This window comes from Natator depressus, chromosome 23, assembly GCF_965152275.1.
Source record: "Natator depressus isolate rNatDep1 chromosome 23, rNatDep2.hap1, whole genome shotgun sequence".
NCBI classification, from domain to species: Eukaryota; Metazoa; Chordata; order Testudines; family Cheloniidae; genus Natator; species Natator depressus.
This window is the reverse complement of record NC_134256.1, coordinates 22,652,977-22,664,404: the sequence shown is the minus strand read 5'-3', so window position 1 is coordinate 22,664,404 and position 11,428 is coordinate 22,652,977. Positions and strand designations below refer to the sequence as shown.

At 62.8% G+C, this 11,428-nt stretch overlaps 1 protein-coding gene across 1 annotated transcript in view; it reads left to right on the top strand.

Annotated features, from left to right (window-relative positions):
* Nucleotides 1–2,741: 2,741 nt before the first annotated feature.
* HUWE1 (HECT, UBA and WWE domain containing E3 ubiquitin protein ligase 1) overlaps nucleotides 2,742–11,428 on the top strand; it is a 58,655-nt gene continuing 49,968 nt past the window's right edge. The window contains exons 1-2 of the mRNA XM_074937459.1: nucleotides 2,742–2,898; nucleotides 7,561–7,705. The gene's annotated coding sequence lies outside the window, so the exon portion shown is untranslated. The remainder of the gene's footprint in view (nucleotides 2,899–7,560; nucleotides 7,706–11,428) is intronic.

The following is an 11,428-nucleotide window of genomic DNA, read 5'->3' as shown; positions in this document are numbered from 1 at the left end:
CAGGCAATCTGTGCCCCCCCGCACCAGAGGCCGCCTCCCCCCAGGGGCTGTACCCCCCTACCAGCCCCCGCCTCCCCACAGGGCCTCTCTATCCCCCATACCAGCCCCCTTCCCCCATGGTCTCTGTGCACCCCACAGCATCTCCCCCACTCTCCCCAGGGGGCTCTGTGCCCCCCATACCAGCCCCCCCTCTCCCCTCAGGCACTCTGTGCCCCCCCGCACCAGATGCCGCCTCCCCCCAGGGGCTGTACCCCCCTACCAGCCCCCTTCCCCCATGGTCTCTGTGCACCCCACAGCATCTCCCCCACTCTCCCCAGGGGGCTCTGGGCCCCCCATACCAGCCCCCCCACTCCCCTCAGGCACTCTGTGCCTCCCCACAGGGCATCTCTATCCCCCCTACCAGCCCCCGCCTCCCCACAGGGCCTCTCTATCCCCCCTACCAGCCCCCTTCACCCATGGTCTCTGTGCACCCACAGCATCTCCCCCACTCTCCCCAGGGGGCTCTGTGCCCCCCATACCAGCCCCCCCACTCCCCTCAGGCACTCTGTGCCCCCCCGCACCAGACGCCGCCTCCCCCCAGGGGCTGTACCCCCCCTACCAGCCCCCGCCTCCCCACAGGGCCTCTCTATCCCCCATACCAGCCCCCTTCCCCCATGGTCTCTGTGCACCCACAGCATCTCCCCACTCTCCCCAGGGGGCTCTGGGCCCCCCATACCAGCCCCCCCACTCCCCTCAGGCACTCTGTGCCCCCCCGCACCAGACGCCGCCTCCCCCCAGGGGCTGTACCCCCCTACCAGCCCCCGCCTCCCCACAGGGCCTCTCTATCCCCCCTACCAGCCCCTTCACCCATGGTCTCTGTGCACCCCACAGCATCTCCCCCACTCTCCCCAGGGGGCTCTGGGCCCCCCATACCAGCCCCCCCACTCCCCTCAGGCAATCTGTGCCCCCCCCGCACCAGACGCCGCCTCCCCCCAGGGGCTGTACCCCCCTACCAGCCCCCGCCTCCCCACAGGGCCTCTCTATCCCCCCTACCAGCCCCCTTCACCCATGGTCTCTGTGCACCCCACAGCATCTCCCCCACTCTCCCCAGGGGGCTCTGTGCCCCCCATACCAGCCCCCCCACTCCCCTCAGGCACTCTGTGCCCCCCCCGCACCAGACGCCGCCTCCCCACAGGGGCTGTACCCTCCCTACCAGCCCCCGCCTCCCCACAGGGCCTCTCTATCCCCCATACCAGCCCCCTTCCCCCATGGTCTCTGTGCACCCCACAGCATCTCCCCCACTCTCCCCAGGGGGCTCTGGGCCCCCCCTACCAGCCCCCCCACTCCCCTCAGGCACTCTGTGCCCCCCCCGCACCAGACGCCGCCTCCCCCCAGGGGCTGTACCCCCCTACCAGCCCCCGCCTCCCCACAGGGCCTCTCTATCCCCCCTACCAGCCCCTTCACCCATGGTCTCTGTGCACCCCACAGCATCTCCCCCACTCTCCCCAGGGGGCTCTGTGCCCCCCATACCAGCCCCCCCACTCCCCTCAGGCACTCTGTGCCCCCCCCGCACCAGACGCCGCCTCCCCCCAGGGGCTGTACCCCCCTACCAGCCCCCGCCTCCCCACAGGGCCTCTCTATCCCCCCTACCAGCCCCCTTCCCCCATGGTCTCTGTGCACCCCACAGCATCTCCCCCAGGGGGCTCTGGGCCCCCCATACCAGCCCCCTTCCCCCAGGGGCTCTGCACCGCCATTAGCCTGGGGGGCCATGTGACATGACCGCACGGGGGAGGGACGGGGCCTCGCTCAGGCCCCGCCCCCTCGCGTGTCTGCCTGGAGCCGGCTCAATAAAGTTACATTTGTCTCAAGAACGGCTGGGATTAGGCCTTAGCAGCGAGGTCTCGCGAGACTCGGGATCTAAGGCGGAAGTTCGTCGTCAGAGATCTCGCGAGAGTTGAGAGTGGGCGAGACAGCTTCCTGAGATCTCGCGTGATTAGAAGCGGCCTTGGAGGGAGCGCGATACCGTCGCTGGTCGGAGCTCTCGCGTGGTTTCCTCTCATCGCGATACTTCACGGCGGCTCTTGTCTAGCCACCCCACGCGCAGCCGGCCGTTCTCGCCCCCTGTCGCCCTGGAGACGGTGAGTTCTCGCGCGATTTCCCCTCAGGGCTCCCATCGCCTTCGATCTCCTGGCACGGCGGGGGGGGGCATTCATTTCCCCCCCCCCCGACTTCTCGCGAGTTTTCTCGTTTTCTTACAGCTTGAGGAGTGAGTTCTCGCGAGGATCCGTCTCCAGTTATCGCGCGATTTTCTCACTGGGCCGAAGGTAGTTTAGTCTCATGGGGAGGGCGGGACCAAAGCGAGATCTGCGGCCTCAAGTCTCGTGAGATCTCGCCTCACCACTTTATTCCGGGCCGTAAACGGTTAAAGTGATGAGTCTTGCCACCCCTGCGAGATTTTCACCATCACGTCTCGCGGGATTTTATGCTGAGCAGGCGGTCTCGCGGTGAGGTCTGCTCCCCGAACTATCGCGAGATTTCGCTCGTCCCTTCTCGCTCCGGGGATCGCTACTCCGGCATTGAATGTGCATGGGAACCGTCAAGGTCTCGCGAGATCTCGGCCTCCATTCTTGCGGGAAAGCTCTGCGGCGAAGTCTCACGTGAACTGTCGCCTGAACTCTCGCGAGATCTGTCCGCTCTGCTCCAGCGCGGTGAAGTCATTCCCGCCAAGTCTCGCGGGATCTGCCCCATTCCGTTCTCGCGGGAGAGAGGGGGCGGAACTTGTCTCGCGGGATCCCGTCCCCGGGCGGTAGGCAGGGAGTTCTCGCGGGATGTGCCTGCTGGGCTGAGGCTCGGGGCTGCTATTAAGATGGCGGCGGCGGGAGGCGGCTGGGCCTGGCACTGACCCCGCGCCCGGAGCAGGTACCGCCGGGGCCGGGCAGGGACCCGCCTGCGCTGGGCCCTGCTCCTTGTGGGGGCGGCTCCCCGCCACCCCCCCATATATCCCCCCGGCCGTGGGTCCTGCCTCCCCCGCCGCCCCCCCCCCGGCCGTGGGTCCTGCCCCCCCCCCGCCGCCCCCCCCTCATATTCCCCCCCCGGCCGTGGGTCCTGTCCCCCCCCCGCCGCCCCTACCCCATATCCCCCCCCGGCCGTGGGTCCTGTCCCCCCCCCCCGGCCGTGGGTCCTGTCCCCCCCCCCCGGCCGTGGGTCCTGCCCCTCCCTCCCATATATCCCTCCCCGGCCGTGGGTCCTGCCCCCCCTCCCGCCGCCCCCCCATATATCCCTCCCCGGCCGTGGGTCCTGCCCTCCCCCGCCCCTCTCATATCCCCCCCCCGCCGCCCTCCCCTCATATCCCCCACGCCCGGCCGTGGGTCCTGCCCCCCCCGCCGCCCCCCCTCTCATATTCCCCCCCCCCCGGCCGTGGGTCCTGCCCCCCCGCCGCCCCCCTCTCATATTCCCCCCCCCCCGGCCGTGGGTCCTGCCCCCCCCCCCGCCGCCCCCCTCTCATATCCCCCCCCCGGGCGTGGGTCCTGCCCCCCCGCCGCCCCCCCCTCATATGCCCCCCCGCCGCCCCCCCTCTCATATCCCCCCCCGGCCGTGGGTCCTGCCCCCCCCGCCGCCCCCCCCCATATCCCCCCCCCGGCCGTGGGTCCTGTCCCCCCCCCGCCGCCCCCCCCCTCATATCCCCCCCCGGCCGTGGGTCCTGCCTGCCCCGCCGCCTCCCCCTCATAGCCCTTCCCCGGCCGTGGGTCCTGCCCCTCCCCCCCATATATCCCTCCCCGGCCGTGGGTCCTGCCCCCCCCTGCCGCCCCCCCCATATATCCCTCCCCGGCCGTGGGTCCTGCCCCCTCTCCCGCCGCCCCCCCCCCATATATCCATCCCCGGCCGTGGGTCCTGCCCTCCCCCGCCCCTCTCATATCCCCCCCGCCGCCCCCCCTCTCATATCCCCCACGCCCGGCCGTGGGTCCTGCCCCCCCCGCCGCCCCCCCTCTCATATCCCCCACGCCCGGCCGTGGGTCCTGCCCCCCCCGCCGCCCCCCCTCTCATATCCCCCACGCCCGGCCATGGGTCCTGCCCCCCCGCCGCCCCCCCTCTCATATCCCCCCCCGGCCGTGGGTCCTGCCCCCCCCGCCGCCCCCCCTCTCATATCCCCCCCCGCCGCCCCCCTCTCATATCCCCCCCCCGGCCGTGGGTCCTGCCCCCCGCCGCCCCCCTCTCATATCCCCCCCCCGGCCGTGGGTCCTGCCCCCCCGCCGCTCCCCCTCTCATATCCCCCCCCGCCGCCCCCCGTCTCATATCCCCCCCCCGGCCGTGGGTCCTGCCCCCGCCGCCGCCCCCCGTCTCATATCCCCCCCCCGGCCGTGGGTCCTGCCCCCCCCGCCGCCCCCCCTCTCATATCCCCCCCCCGGCCGTGGGTCCTGCCCCCCCCGCCGCCCCCCCTCTCATATCCCCCCCCCGGCCGTGGGTCCTGCCCCCCCCCGCCGCCCCCCCTCTCATATCCCCCCCCCGGCCGTGGGTCCTGCCCCCCCCGCCGCCCCCCTCTCATATCCCCCCCCGGCCGTGGGTCCTGCCCCCCCCCGCCGCCCCCCCTCTCATATCCCCCCCCCCGGCCGTGGGTCCTGCCCCCCCCGCCGCCCCCCCCCTCACATATCCCCCCCCCCGGCCGTGGGTCCTGCCCCCCCCGCCGCCCCCCTCTCATATCCCCCCCCGGCCCTGGGTCCTGCCCCCCCTCTCATATGCCCCCCCCGCCGCCCCCCCTCTCATATGCCCCCCCGCCGCCCCCCCTCTCATATCCCCCCCCCCCGGCCGTGGGTCCTGCCCCCCCTCTCATATCCCCCCCCCCGGCCGTGGGTCCTGCCCCCCCGCCGACCCCCTCTCATATCCCCCCGCCGGCCGTGGGTCCTGCCCCCTGTCCCCCCTGCCGCCCCCCTCATATCCCCCATGGCCATGGGTCGTGCCCCTTGCCACTCCACTAATCAGGGACCTGCCCCCCATAATATCACCCCTATTCCGCCATGGGTCCTGGGCCCCCCCCCGTGTTCCCCCAGCCAGGGCCTATCCCCCCGCCATGGTTCCTGCCCCCGTCATAGCCCCCTACCTTGCTAGGCTGCCTCCCTGCCCCCCCCCCCCGGGACCTGCCCCCCACAGGGGCAGAGCGGAGACCTGACCCCTGCTGGGAGATGGGGAGCACTGCCCCCACCACCGCCACAGGAGAGAGGGGACTCTGCTTCCCATGGAGACCTGTGCTCCCAGACTGTGACCTGCCCCCCTCCATGAGAGAGGAGATTCTCTCCCATGCTCTGACAGAGACCTGCTTTTCCACTCCCCATAGAGCTCTCACCCCCAGCAAGCCCTGCCTCTCTCCTCCCCCCCTTCCCATAGAGACCTGCCCCTACAGGGTTAACCCATTTTCCTTCGACAGACCTGCCTCTCTCTTACCACCCCCTGGACAGGGACCTTTCCCTCCTCCCCACGGAGACACCCCCCCCCCGAGCCCAATCTGCACCATTCTTCCATAGACCACTGCCCTTCTCCCACCCCCATTGGGCAGGGACCTTCCCCCCCGCCATCTGTGCAGGATGGGTTCCCCCCGCCCATGAGGGTCCATCTCCCCCCATTCCATGCCTGGCCTCCCCACTCCCCTGAAACCTGTCAGTCCCCCAAAGTCTGTCATTTCCCCTTCCTGGGCAGTGAATTTGCTACCTTCCACAGGGTCTTCGCCCTGGAACCCCTCCTCCCATGAGGACCCCTGTCTCCCTCCTTGCAGGGTATTTGCCCCAGTTCCCCTCAACTCCATAACAGAGCTTCCGTACCCCATGAAACCTAGAAGGCTTTGAAGGGGCATGGATGACCCCCAAAGGCAGGGGATGATGGAGGGAATGAAGAGCTCAAAGGGGGACCCCTGAAGCTAGTGTAGGGGGACGACACTAGCTGAGACTTGCCCAAAGGGGGAGTTATTTTGGCGGGTGCTGCTGCGGTAGGGAGATGTGAAAGAGGGTGGGTCAGGGAGGTCTCCCTGATTTCTTTGGGTGGGTGGGGAAATGGTGCCCTGCCCCAAGGTTTGGATGGGAAGCCCACCAGGAAGCTTTGTAATTGGGGAAATCCCTCCCCTCCCAGCTGGGAGAGATGCTATGGGGCTCCCCTCCCTCCCAGGCCAAGCTGTAGAAATCTCTCCAGAGGAGGACCTGGAGCTGGCAGTTCTTCCCACACCTTGCATGTGGGGCGAAGCTGCAGAACCCCCCAATTCTGGGTCTAAATTGAAGTGGCGGCTCGGGGAGGTTTTTCTCCATCTTCTCTCCTCCCTCCCGCCCCACACGCCTTTTTGCCCTGAGAGGAGCCCCAGCTTTGCCTGGACCCATGTCTGGGCTCTGCTCTGGACCTAGCCGTGCTAGGTGGGCGGGGAACTTCTAGAGAAGTAGGGCTGCTGAAATAGCTGGAGCAATTGACAAGCATAGCATGGGGGCGGGGATTGCTCTAGCACTGCAGGGCTGCCCATGCTCGTCCTGTAGCTGCCAGAAGTTGGGTCTGCCGCGGCCGAGCCCTGATCAGCTTCGAGCCCAGCCGGCCTCTCCCTGCTGCTGGCTTTCAGCACAGTTTGGGGGTGACCAACTGCGTAGTGCGTGGTGTGCAGAGGTGGGAGACTCCCTGTAAATAACCGTAGCGCTTACGTTAAGGCAGGATACTTGTTGGGTGACTAGGGCTTGCCTGGCTCTTTATTGTTTTGTTTGCATGTATAACAGCACTCAGTGCTTTTCTCAGGGGGGCTGATGTGGTGTGTGAAGCAAATCTGTCTAGGGTGGGGGGTAAGACTAGCTCACAATGTCCCTTTCTGTGTAACGCAGACCAGGGAATTTCACCCCCTGATTTCCTGCTTTGTAGCAGGTGAGAACATAAGACAGGCCAGAGTGGTGCAGAGCAATGGTCCATCCAGCCCAGTATCCCATCTCCTGTGGTGGCCAGGCCCAGAGCTTCAGGGCAGTTTTGGAAAGACCCCCCAGCATCTTCCCCTCCCAGTTTGTGGCCATCAGAGAGTTGGGCTGCCCCAAGTGTCCCTGACTGTCTTGGCTAATAACTTCATGGAGGATAGATCCATCGATGGGGCTGCCTAGTTCTTTTTGGACCGCAGTGATCTACTTTTGGGCTTCACAACACCTCAGTGAGGTGGCCGTGGGTTCCACAGGTTAACAGCGTGGGATGTGTGAGAAGAGGCATTTCCCCTTGTTTTGTATTGGAGCTGTTGCGTATGAATGTTATCAGGTAATTCCTGGGTTTTGTATGGAGGGAAGGGTAAATACCACATCTAGGTTCACTCTTTCTACGCCAGGCAGGGATACCGTAGGGTGAATGCGATGGTATTGCAGGTACCTCACTTGCCTTCCTGTCTGCTGTTAAGTTGCTTTGACTTGTCCCCCAATATATTGCCCAATTCGCCTGCTAGGGATGTATCTGCTCTTTACCCTGTATAACACAATACCTAGGTCTCCATGGTCTGGCCTCTGCCCCGTGCCCATTTTGGGGTCTCGGTAGATTCTGCCCCACTTGCCCCCAATGCCAGGTCTCTCACGTGTCTCTGGTTCCTCCTAGGCCCTCAGTTAGTCTGGTCGAAGTGGATTAGAGCGACCGCGAAAACCGGAAGGTGTTTCCCTTGGCCGGCTGGGGCGAAGCGTGGGTGCTGGATTAGTGATTCGGACAGCAGACCGGACTGAGCATGGACTGGCTGTGATTCCAGGTGGGTGTCCGCGCCTCTGGTGCTCACTTCTGTCAGCTAGCCATGACTCTGGCTTGTCGGTGACCTAGCTGGGCTTTTTTGCTCTGGCAGTGATCCCTAGGTGTGGTTGTGTATCAAAGGTGAGAGGATGGAGACGGCGACCCACGCCGCTGAAGCTCCTCTGATGTGGGGCCATAAGGGTCCACGGTGAACTGGCTAACACCGCAGCCGGCAGGTGTGTTCTCTCTGGGTTGATCTTTATTCTGAGGGGGTGCCCTCCTCAAGGGCAGGGAGGCTGCCTGTGTGCTGGGGCCCGCACGGATGTGCGGTGAGAATGCCCCTATCCCAAGGTGTTGGTGGGAGGGGAAACTGAGGCACATCTGAGCTCACAACAAGGCAGAGCTAGGCATGGAGCTCTGGTCTCCAGACAGTGCTCTGTCTCATGTTGCAGAGAGGGTGCCTGGTGGCTGAAGGTGAGGAGGTTCTGGCTCTGAAAGCCCTGGAGCCAGCTCTGATGCTGGCCAGGGCATCCACCCTCTCTGAAAGATAAGGCTTCTGCTCACCAATCCCCTGGTGATGTGCTTGGAGATCCTCGCATGGAATATGTGCTGAAGGTGGTGGGTGTTAAGTAAGTCCTTCTGGGGTTTTCAGAGCCTTATGCGTTCTGGCTCTGGGCAGAGGTGAGGTGGAGTGGGTTAGTGGAGGTGGCAGGGCTGGGCGCAGGACTCCGGGGTTCCATGGGTTTTGGACACCTAGGTTCTTCCCAAATTCCCAGCCTACAGCAGCATGGAAAGTTGCCTGATTAAGTCCAGTTAGCTTCAGGTGAGGTGGCGCCCGATGTGATGCAGCGGAGTTGTGTGTCTGAGCTCTGGGTCTTGGCTCAAGTCCCAGGGTTTCAGCCCTAGAAATGTCCCAGGTTCATTCCCTGGGACTGTCGGCCTGCTCAGGGCCTGGAATTGCAGGGAGGTGCTTACAGGCTCCCCTTGGTGTTACTACATTGCCTTAAGAACATTGATTTGGTCGCTGTGTAGTGAAGGGAGTGTGTCTAATGGTTAGCGCAGGGCCCTGATAGCTCTCCTCCTGCAAGGGAGACTGAGTGGTCTGATGCCCCAGCACCTGTGGGATGACCCCCCACTCTGGCCTGAGTGCTGCTGGTGTGAAGTACTGGGTGTCAGGTCTCCTGGGTTCTTTCTCCAACTCCGGGAGCAGAGTGGTGTTTAGTGATTAGAGCAGCAAGGCTGGGAGCCAGGACTCCTGGGTTCTTTCCCTAGCTCTGGGAGAAGGGTGGGGTCCAGTGGCGAGAGCAGGGGGATGGGGCTGGGAGCCAGAATTCCTGGGTTCTGTTTCCAGTTCTGCCACTGACTGTGACCTCTGTCAAGTCACCTAACTTTCTGGTGCCTTTCACTAGTCAGGACCCAGAGGACAGCACGTAGAGGGTGTGTACTGCCAGGTTAGATGTTTTAGGTTCCAGTGGCGATCCGTTCTGGAAGAGTTCAGACCAGCATGACTCCGTTTCAGTCCCTGAGCCAAGTCCAGCAATACCATTCACGCCGCCCGTATGTGCAGTGTCTGCAGCACCCTCTGCTTTGCCCTGTGATCTGGAATGGGTGTCAGACCCGGTGCGAAGAGCTGATTTAGCGGCATTCTCCAGTCTCTTGGCTTGTCTGTGAGGCTTGGGGTTAGCCCTGTGGGGGAGCTATAGTTTTTCTTTGAAAAAAGGCTGATTCAGACGGCTTGGTGTACCGATTAAAATGCAGCGTCACTATGGAATCCCGTATTTAGCCTTGTGAATCAAACAGAATTGAACGAACCTTTTCCACTTCAACTCCCCCTGCTTTGGCATGCCTGTGAGTAACGGCGAGCCGGTCCTGGAGGCAGGCTCACTCGGCGGAGCTGTGCCAGAACTGGAGACCGCCAGCCCTCCGGGCATTGTCCACTGTCGGCTGATGGGAGATTCAGGGTAACTGAGTCCACGATGCCATTTTTTTCAGTCTCTTAAAAGCCTGCATCTTAGAGAACCATGAAACTGATTGGAGCAAGGATCAGACCCTGCAGGTAGTCATTGGGAGTGCGGGGGGTGTGTGTGTGTGTGTATAGAGATGCACTAGACTGGCTTTGTGTCCTGGTGTCTGACACATTTCCTCAGCAATAGCTAAGTGGTGGCTGCGTGGCCAGATAAATAGGACATCACTGGTGGAACCAATTCTGCCCTGGATCTTTCAGAGACTCTTAATCGGATGTGTGTCATAATGGCAGAGTTACTAAAACTTGCTCTACTTGTTGCCTGGCTCACTGGAGCAATTTTCCAGATGAGCCAGTGAGTTGAAGTGAGTGGCTGGGTGTATTCCCAACCCCCGCCTCGTTAAAGTATTGGCAGATTTCTCCTCTCGAACCAAGCGCTCTGCTTCTGTTATGGAGGACAAGACCCCCGGCCAAAAATGTGTGAATGTGCCTTCCAACCTCTGCAGTTTAAGGGTGTGATTCCGAAGAGCTGGCCTCGCTGCTAAAGCCTGCAGCCTACCATATACTGCTGTCACCACATCTAGAACCTGTGCAGAATAAATCACTCTGGGGTAGAGAGATCACTGGTCAGAGTATCTCCGCGCTTTCCGTGTCTCAAACTTCTGCCTGTTTAATCAGTGGGGAAACTGAGGCTTGGAGGTAGTGACTTGCGTGTGGTCCCACCTTGTCAGTGACAGGAATAGAGCGGGGCACAGAACCCAGGAGTCCTGGCACTCAGGCGGGTGTTGTACTTGACAGAGGTAGCCGGTTCTTCCCGGGTAGGTCTTGGGTGAGCAAAGAGAATCCGACTGGAATATTATAAAGGAGCCTGACGTGACCCTGATCGACTCCTCTTAACGAGCAGTCAGACACACTGGCCCCGTTCTCTTTCGCACCCAGGATGCTTCATCCTGTTGCTTGTTAGACACTAAAGGGGATTAAAGTTTCTTGGGTGTGTTTAAGCACCAGTGTGGAGCTACAGCACAGTGTGATCCATGTCTAAGTACCTTCATCCCAGGCTTGATTACGAAGCCCCTTCTAGTGGTGAAACGATTGGAAGCTAAAGCCAGCCAAACTCAAATGGCAAATGAGGCGCCTGTCTCTAAAAGAGAAGATGATTTACTCTTGGGACACACTTCCCGGGGATGGAGATGGAGGCTCCCATCCAGACTGCCTACCTTCTGGGACATGCTTTTGCCAAACACAAGTTGTCGGGCTCCACCCCTGAGGGGAACTGGTGAAATTCTCTGGCCTGTGTTAGCCAGGAGGTCAGGCTTAGATGATCCCTTCTGGCCTTGGAATGGCAAGTTACAAACTTCAGGGGCCACTGTCCAACTGAAATCATGCCAGTTAAAACACTTTGCTGATCATGCACCTGTCCTCCTGCCTTTGCAGGTCCCTATGCCCCCAACTGACCCCTCTTTCACTGGGAAAGCTCAGAACAAATGAGGGCTAACGGCGAAGCTGACAGTACAGAGCTAGAGCTTTACAAAGTGAACCAAAGAGCCTGTTTCTCCCATCGATCGTAGGTGGTGTTAGCAGGCAGGGAAAACTATTAGACATTCGTGGAGAATGGAGGTGGTGCCCCATCAAGGAGCCTCTCTGGACTATAGATCAGGCTAGTGCCGTGTCTTCGCCTGTTGGTTTCCCACGGATGCACCAAGCTGTGGGGTGTTGACTGTAGGGGGGCGAATGTTATACACACCCAGTTTCCTCTTGGGGGTCAGCGTTCGACAAGTGCTT